General features: G+C 39.0%; 1 pseudogene; it reads left to right on the forward strand.

The window, feature by feature from the left end:
- Positions 1-9,349, forward strand: part of LOC115525277 — a 104,437-nt pseudogene extending 95,088 nt beyond the window's left edge.
- Positions 9,350-10,050: the final 701 nt, after the last annotated feature.

Genomic DNA, 10,050 nt, shown 5'->3' on the forward strand with positions numbered 1-10,050 from the left:
GTGCATCATGGAGTGCATAAGGAAAGTCTCATCTGCGACAGCCTATTTGATGCTTACTCACATAGTAATTGCAGAAATAAGAAATAATGCAAAGTACTTACCACAGTGCCTAGGACAGAATAGGTGATCAGCTAAGGGTGGCTATCATTTGTATTATCATCCAGACCTATTGCACTATACGTATTGCCACTCGCTGGTATAGACTCCAGATCTCTATTGTACTTTTTCTTCATAGCTTATATTATGTTTATAATTAAGAAGTCATTTATGCATTTAATATCTGCTTTCCTACAGACTGCAAGTGAACTCCATGAGAGAAGGAAATAAAATTATATTGTTGATTGTTGTATTCTTAGTATCTAGCACAGTGCCCAGACCATGAGAAATAGCCAGTAAACATTTGTTGAAAGAATATGTCATGATAGGAAGACACCAGTAAAGAATGGTCTATCATTAGGAAAATGTAATGGCAAGTCATATGAAAAAGGCTGAGAACTCTACCTCCAGAATATTAATTTATTGAATTTCCTTCACAGCAAAGGAAGGCACCCAGACCTCTTAGACCAGCAAGTACTCCATCAGGAACTCAAGGTCCAGCACACCCCTCATTTTTTTCTCTCAACCCTGCATTAGTGTAATCCCTAAATTAGCCTCAAAGGGAGTAGTCGATGTATGGCCAGAGAAAGTAACTTTGTGATTTTTCTGTTGCTTTTGATACAAAAATGTAGATTTCATTCAGTTGAGTCTACCTCCCCACAGCCCTTAACATTTTCTAAGCAACCCCTCTCCTCCAACCAACATACCATGTCTCATGGAAAGTTTATTAGAGGAGCCCATTCAGATCCCCTGGGACTTCATTACTTTCCAAAGCCATGATGAAGCATTATTCTGAATAAAATTAAGTTCTACTTCTTCCAATTAACAGCAGATGATGAAAGTGCCTGCCAGTTCTGTTGCCTTTCAGCTGGGTGTTTTTCTCTTGCTTGGTCATTTGTAAAATGTGAGCCCTCCTAATGGGGGATCTAGTTATTCACTTGAATTAATGAGTTTCAGCTGAATTAATAGTGCCTAGCACACTGTGGGTATTCAATAACAGTCAACAGCAATTTATATGCTGACTTAACGTGCTCCAGTTGAGAATGTTGGCTAAAATCAATATAATGTGGCTTTCCTACTAGATTTGACTTAAAAAACATCAAGTTCCCAAATTTGGGGCTGAGAATATATATATATATAGTTCTTCTCTGAAAATAACTGAAAGAATTCTGGAATATCTTTTGAGATGAACTTCTTAAATATTTTCAATGAGTACACAAGATCCTCCAGCCTACCAGTATCAATATTTTGAGACTTAGATTCTTTGTCCTAGAATAATATCTGGCAGACAGTAGACCTTTATCAAAATAATAACTGAAAATAAATAGAAGGAACATGTCACAAACAATATGTTAGGGCATAGCCCATTACTATGCACCCAGTGGACACTCAATAACGAGTGATATAATGAATTTTGAATTAAAATAGAAAAAAAATGTCTCAACCAAGAAAATAAAATGCAAGGAAGTACTGATCAGGAAAGAGTTCTATTCACAGGACTAAAGAGGTGAAGTTAGCAAGTGAAGCATATGGTGTCTAATGCCTTATAGCATATGTTTACATGTTGAAGCTTTTAATTAGAAGGAATTATAATTCCACTGAGATCCTTATAGTTCTGGACTGAGAGCCTTAAAAAATCAATATTATGTGCTTGTTAAATTATAACCTTTGTGAAAAATCAATAATATGTTTGCTGAGAAAAATATTTGACATGTCAGCTGAATTATGGAAACTTCTCATGCCAGTGGCTAAACCCAATGATTTATTTAATCATATTTATTAAGTGGACTACTTTATTGTATCAGTATATTATAATGATTTACATATGCACACATTGCCCGGAGCTACGCCCTCTCCCCAGCTCCCCTTGGCTTACCTCCTCATGGACAGAAACAACTCTTCTACCTCTTATTTACAAGCAACTCAGTGTTTATTTTTAAATGATTTTAATTATAGTAACAACAACTGTAACAATAGATAAAAATTCTAACAATGTAAGCTCTGTGTCAAGTACTGTATATACTGATGGGAACTATGCGTTGGTTAAATTATTCACCTTTATTCCATATTCATTCATTCATTCAGGAAGCTAGTTAACATTCATTGATACCTACCAGCTGACCAGCCATAGTGTAAATCTCTAGGTCAGTGTCAAAGAAAAATCTATCATGACTCCTTGTTGGTAAGTAACATTGGAGGAGAGAGAGAGAGACAAAAAGATTAGAATGTCATAATACAACATGACGGCTCTGACAATGCTATATAAAAATGTTTTAGGGCCTTAGAGGAGTCATGGATAACAGCTGGAGGAAACCCGACATCTTCAGTAGGGTGGTATTGCAACTGGGACTCAAATTTGCGTTTCAACTGAATAGGTAGAAAAGAAATGGGAGAACATTCAAAGTCAGCAGCCCTCACCATATCATGGAAATCTGAACAGCCTAATAAACAGATGGAGGAGAAATTTGGTGTGGCTGAATAAGACCTTGAGAGCTGGAATGTGCAGAGAATGGGGGAGAGAGAGAGAGAGAGAGAGAGAGAGGAGTGCAGATGAAATAAGACGAAATGAAACTAGAAATGCAGATTCAAGATAGTTTCCAGGAGGTCTTGTGTGTCAGGCAAAAGAGTCTTAAATGTCCTCTGTGATTAAAGGGAGCCAAATAAGAATGCTCCTGGAGCAGTGACAGGTTCTGAGTTTTATTTAAAATAAATAAAAAAGAACAGGGACTTTTGATTACTCCTTTACAGAAGGGAGAACTGGGTAAATATTAATATATTACAATATGTAAGAAGCATGAATATTATATCCATAAAGAATCTACTAGGGTATAAATCCTTGCTTTATAAACTTTCTAAGAACAATCACTCAGACCTAGGCGTTGAGCTTTAAATTTGAGGATGCTTAGCTTGCCACCTTGTGGCTGAAGGAAGATTCTGCACATGAAGGATGTTTTATCTGAGAAACAGACAAACCCAAATCAGTTAGTGAAACAATGTATTTGTTCAACTCTATTCCATGTATTTGAGATAAAAAAGAAGTGGATAAAAATGACACTTAGAATGAATATTAATTATTGCAAAAATAAGAATCAGAAAATGAACCTTGACTCCTTTCTCTTTCATCTCTTTAAAAAATTTTTCTGAAATGTTTATTATATTTGAAAGAAAGAGAGCAAGCATGAGTCAGGGAGGGGCAGAGAGAGAGGGAGACAGAATCTGAAGCAGGCTTCAGGCTCTGAGCTGTCAGCACACAGCCCAGCCTGATGTGGGGCTTGAACCCATGAACTGTGAGATCATGACCTGACCCGAAGTTGGATGCTTAACCCACTGAGCCAGCCAGGCACCCCTGTTTCATCTCTTGTATAATGTATATGTAAGCCATGTTGATTCAATTTCCAAATATATATCTACCTATATACAGTTATTTTCCTTGATAATGCCAAGTTTTGCCAAGAACATGGAATAATCATAGCTCTTTTCTATTACTGGTCGGATATAAATTAGTATATTTCTGATGATAGATACAACCATTTTGGAACAATTTGGTTATCTAGCAAAATTGAAGATGTTTATATGATCCAGAAATTCCACTCCTAGGCACATACGTAATGAGATTCATACATATGTGAACCAAGAAACATATATAAGAATTCTGTAGCATTATTGTTATAGTTTTGTTATTCCAGAAAGGAAAACAATAAAAATATAATGAATGTTCTTTGGTAAGAAAATGGTATGTTGTGGTGTACCATACAATGTAGTACTCTACAAAATTAAAAAGAAATGAACTCTACCTGCACACGTCACCATGAATGAATTTCACAAAATTACAGAAAGAGAGCCACAATATGAAACAGCTTATGTAAAGTTCCAAAACCACACACTTTTTAGGGATACTATGTCAGTCAATTCAATGTCCTGCCAGAGAAATAGAACCAGTATACATGGTATATATATTTTAAGGAATTGTCTTATGTGATTGTGGGGACTGGCAAGTCTTAAGTCCAGAGGGAAGACCAGCAGGCTGGACACTCTCAGGCAGGAGCTGAAGCAGCAGTCCACAAATGAGGTGTCATCTGAGAAACCTGCAGATGATAACCATTGTTAGAAAATTCCTTCAGAGAAACAAATAATGGATACTGTAGCTTACTGAAGTTGACACATAAAACTCTCCCAGATACATGTCTAGATAGTTAGTGAGACCATTGAAAAAAGCAAGGAATCATGAACAGGAAATTTAACAGTTTCTTCCATAGAGAGGGAGATAGAAATGAGTAGTGATGGGCACCTGGGGTTTCTGCTATATTGATAATATTCAACTTCTTAAGCTGGGTGATAATTATAGGGAGTCTGTTATATTATTCTTTGTAGCTTGTATAGCTGATATAAATTATTGTGTATGCATTAATGACTTCACAGCGAATTTTAAATGTAATTTTTGTCAAAATACAAAATAATTATCTTCTAAGAATGTAGAGGTCCTCTCAGTATAAGTTAGGGAGTTTGGACTCTTCTGTCCTCGTGTATTTTAAACATTGAGGGCTACTGCTAAGATCCAAAACAGAAAAATTAGGAAGAAAAATTTCTAACTTGATTTTTGGTCAATGCTCATGTTTATTAAAAGCGATCAGAAGGCCATTTTTGAGGGGAGAGTGACACAGAGTTACTAATCCTCAAGGCGAATTACATACAATTGCATAAAGTCCACCTGCTACCTGGACCTCTTCCTCTTTCCTTCCAGGCAAAAGATGAGCCCAGGTGAGAGGGGATTTCATCACCAATGATTTTAAAGTTCATTTTTTTTGTTGTTTCTTATCTTTTCTGAGGAAGGATGTTGGAAGTTTGAAGGAGTAATATACACGAACATTTGGAATGTTTTTGTGCTTAAGCAAGTAAGAACTTGGAGTCTGTGGGCCTTGGATGTTTCCTCACAGTAGAGAGTGAGGAGGCAGAGCTCACTGCAGACTCTTGTGACATGCCTGTTCCAGGTACCAGAATGAGTCCCCTGAGAGCATCCCAAATGGCCTTTCTCCTTTGTCCTCTCACTGCTCTCATCCATTCTTCATAGGATGCCAGTGTAAGTTTTATGGTAATAATAATTTTTAAAAAAACATGTAATATAAAATTTTCCATCTTTACCATTTATTTACTTATTTATTTTACTTTTTAAGTTTATTTTGAGGGACAGAGAAAGCACAAATCGGGGAGGGGCAGAGAGAGAGAGGGAAAAAGAGAGAGGCCCAAGCAGGTTCTGCACAGTCAGCACGGAGCCCAGTGAGGGGCTCGAACCCACAAACTGTGAGATCAAGACCTGAGCCGTGGTTGGATGCTAAACAACCTGAGCCACCCAGGCACCCCTTAACCAGGTTTTAAATGTACAGTTCAGTGGTGTTAAATATATTCACATTGTTGTGTAACAGCTCTCCATAACTTTTTCATCTTGCAAATTAGAAACTTTCTGTGTAATGAAGAAGTCCCTGTGAATCAGCATTCTACTTTCTGTTTTTATGAAATTGGCCATTCTAGATACTTCATGTAAGTGAAATCATACAGAATTTGCCTTGTTGTGACTGACTTATTTCACTTAGCATAATGTCCTCAGAGTTCATCCGTGTCTGCCTGTGTCAGAATTTCCTTCCTTTTAAGGCTGAGTGCTATTCTATTGCATGTACATTTCACATTGTGCTCATACCTTCATCTGTCCATGGGCATTTGGTTGCTCCCACCTCTTGTCCATTGTGCATAGTGCTTCTGTGAATTTGGAGATGCAAATCTTTCTGCCAGACCCTGCTTTCAATTCTTTTGGCTATCTGCCCAGAAGTGAGATTGCTGGACCATATGGTAGTTATATTTTTAATTTTTTGAGGAAACTACCGTTTTTCCATAGCGTTTACACCATTTTAAAATCCCACCAACAGTGTAAGAGTAGGCTTTTTAAATATAGATCAGATCATGTCTCTTTCCTCTTGAAATCCTCTATCAGAACTCTAATTTTCTCAGGGTGGGAGCCTAAATAGTTTCTGAGGGCTATATGGTCCTGTGTGGTCTGCCCTACGTTACCTTTTCTGCTTCATATTTCACTACGCTTGCCTTTCTTCAGAAAGCTCTGTCAGTCCTACAGCCCACTAAGTTCTTGCCCAGCTCAGACGCTTTCATGGTTGTTCTTCCTTTTCATTTGGAATGTAGCCCACCCAACTCTTTATGTGGGAATTCTGTCATTCTTCAGGATTCAACTCATACATCATCATTTTACAAAGTGTCCACTGACCTCCTCTACTGAATGAGGTTTCTCCTTTGTGCTCTCTTGGAATACTTTCTCATTTCCTTAACAATCTGGAATTGTTTTGTTTATTTGTTAATTTTGTTTTGTCAGTCACTTCTACTAGAAAGGAAGCTCCATAAGAGAAGGAATATTGTCTGTCTTGTTTATTATTGAATCCAAGAAGCTAGTGCCCCTAATAAACCTACAGATTATTCTTTGCTCAAGACTGAACAAGTCTCATCCAAATTAAGGAAGGGGTAGCTATTTTAGGCTAAAGAATGGCATGCTTAAGAAGCTTCCCTGGATTTTTAATTTTTCACATCTTGATGAAACCTTTACAAGAAAGAAGAAGAAAACACACACAAAACTGAAAATGTAGCTAAGAATGGAATGGACCAAGACACATACAAAGTGAAGCCAGAAGTTGCCCATAGCTTTAAGAGCTAAGTTGTTTCATTTTGTTTTGTTTTGTTTTACCATGAATAGAGAATGTACACCAACTGACCTCTGTTAACCTTGCCAAGTCTACCAGTTTATGAAAGTCCAAACTATACAGAAGTCTCATCTTTCAGACCCTGTTGTCATGGATGATAAATTTATCAGTTATATTTCAGATTTTGAATTGAACATCTCAGGCAATTTATTCTGCAAAATTCCTTGAAATGTTAGTTGCATGTTGCAAATTTTAAGGGGAGGTGACAAGCTTAGTTACACTGTAGCACATAAATGGTGATCTCCTTTTGGTAATATTTCTGTGGCTCAGAATAAACTTAATTTCCGTCTAAGACAACTGTTTAAGGCTCTGCTGTGTATGAAGTCCTCTGGAAGAAACAATGTAAGAACCTGCCTTCAAGCATTTTAATATCTTCAGATGTTCTGCTCTGTTATCACTCCTCTCTGACTTTGAACCTGCTGTTCCTTTGCCAAAACCCTTGCTGTTTCTTTGCCTAATGCTTTCTCATTTTGTAAGATAAATCACAGGTGTCCTATTCTCCAGGAAACTATCCCCTTATTCCCCCAAAGCCAGATTAAATGTACCTCCATGGGAACCTATGTATACTATAATGTGGCATTTCATCAATTCTAAGATGCACTTTTTAATATTTAGCATCTCTAAAATCAAATGTGTCTCATCAATGACATCCTAGATTGATTAAATTTGTTATTCTCAGTTACTGAAAAGGGAGTTCATGGGAGCTGGGACTGTGGTTCATCTTTCTAAATATTTTCAGTGTCTATTACAGTGCCTCAGTAACTCACTATAAGTGCTTAACAAAAGGACAGAGGGATAGAAAAGCTACAAACTCACTGATGGATGGCTTCATTATGAGAGAAGTGTAAAATGAAGATAAATAGAGGTTATATCTGTTTGGGAAAGATCAGGGGAGACCAGAAAAGTGGACATTTGAACAGAATCTCAAACAAAGAGAACGATATTTCCCACCCAATAATTCAAGGAGCATCATTCAAGGCAGAAGCAAGAGCACAAACAGGAAAGTGAGAAAGATGAGTGAGACTTCAGGAAAAAAAAGTTGTTTGGCTAATTTTAGTGGAATGCAAATGGGTAAAGAAGTACAGTCAGAGGAATGTAGAGAGAGATTAAGAGTGGCGTGAATACTATGACAAAGTGTCCATGTTTTGTTCCAGAGCACAGAAAAGGGCTTCAAAGCGTGAGTGATATGGTGAAGTTGTGCTTAACTATGTGCCCAGGGGTGATTGGTTGAATGACTTGACTTGTGGAGAGAATGCAGATAAGAAAAGTAGTTACCACCTTTCCACGCTACCCAGGAAGGGGTCCATATGGTGTTGTTTTGCGTTCACATCATAACTTAAAGGAAAACTTCCACAATGCCTGGACCCTTTTGATGTCCTGCAAATGGAAGAGGAGGATGTCCTCAAATTCCTTGTATCGGGAACTGATTTAGATGGCACCAACCTTGACTTCCGAATGGAGCAGTACAGCAACAAAAGGAAAAGTGATAGTATCTACATCATAAATCTGGAAGAGAACCTGGAGAAGCTGCTGATGTGGCAGCTGCAGCCATTGTCGCCATTCAGAACCTAGCTGATGTCATTGTCATATCATTGAGGAATATTGGCCAGCGAGTTATGCTGAAGTTTGCTGCTGCTACCAGAGCCACTCTTTTTTTTTTTTAATTTTTTTTAACGTTTATTTATTTTTGAGACAGAGAGAGACAGAGCACGAACGGGGGAGGGTCAGAGAGAGGGAGACACAGAATCTGAAACAGGCTCCAGGCTCTGAGCTGTCAGCACAGAGCCCGACGCGGGGCTCGAACTCACGGACCTCGAGATTATGACCTGAGCCGAAGTCGGCCGCTTAACCGACTGAGCCACCCAGGCGCCCCCAGAGCCACTCTTATTGCTAGCCACTTCTCTCCTGGAACCTTCCCTAACCGGATCCAGGAAGCCTTCTGGTTGCTGAGACTTCTGGTGGTTACTGACCCCAGGACTGACCACCAGCCTCTCACAGAGGCATCTTGTGTCAACCTGCTTACCATCGCTCTGTGTAACACAGACTCTCTTCTGTGCTGTGTAGACATTTCTATCCCTTGCAACAACAAGGGGGCTCACTCAGTGGGTGTGATGTGGTGGAGTCTGGCCCAGGAAGTTCTCCACATGTGTGGCACCGTTTCCCATGGGAGGTCATGCTTGATCTCTGCTTCTGTGGAGGCCCTGAAGAGATTGAAAAGGAAGGGCAGGCTGCTGCTGAAAAGGCTGTGACTGAGGAGGAATTTGAGGGTAAACGGGCTACTTTAGTTCGCTGCTATTTAACCTGAAGTTGCAGACTGGTCTGAAGGCTTGCAGCTGCCCTCTGTGCCTATTCAGCATTTCCCTACTGAAGACTGGAATGCTCAGTCTGCCAGTGAAGACTGGTCTGAGGCCCTCATTGCTCAGGCCACTGAATGAGTAGGAGCAACCACTGAGTGGTCTGAAGCTGCTCTTCTGCAGAGGCAAACAAAAAGGAAATGAGGTTGACAGAAAGTAAAGTTTCTAAAAGTTGAAAAAAAAAACAAAACTAGTTACTAGGTGGCTATCGCTTATTTAACAAACGTTTATTCAGCACCTACGTAGGTATTACAGCAGTCAATAAGATTTAGTCTCATTTATTGAATCTATAAAGGTGAACCGTCAAACAAACAGGCAAAAATTATAAGATAAAAAGGACTCTGTGTGTGCACAGGTCGCTATCAGTCCTGACCCTAGTCGGGTTGGACACAGGTGTCAGGGGAAGTGGATCAATCAAAGAGGCTTCTGGGAGAAGGTATCATCTTAACTGAGCCCTGAAGGTGAAGAGATGGCAAAGATATCTGGAAAGTAGCAAGTACAAAGTCCCAGTGGTTATATATTACTCTTACTCTGAACTACAAATAATTCAGAATGGAATGGTAAGTTGGTGGGGTGGGGGGAAATGGAGAGGAGGGAAAGGAAGGTTGCTGTGTTGAGGTGGGGAGAGTCAAGAATGTAGTTGGAAAGGGAAATAAGAGGAAAGTGTAACGTTCTGGGGAGAGGAAACAAGGGCCTGATGGGGAAAGGGCAATGGAGATGGAAAGAACAAGAGTCCTTGCTGAAGCAGAATCCATTTAACTTACATTAGACTCATTCATTTGGCAAAATGTAGTAAATCCCTGAGACTTGCCATAGGGGTACTGAGATGACTACAATTATTGGAT

Source organism: Lynx canadensis, chromosome D1, assembly GCF_007474595.2.
Source record: "Lynx canadensis isolate LIC74 chromosome D1, mLynCan4.pri.v2, whole genome shotgun sequence".
Lineage (NCBI taxonomy): Eukaryota > Metazoa > Chordata > Mammalia > Carnivora > Felidae > Lynx > Lynx canadensis.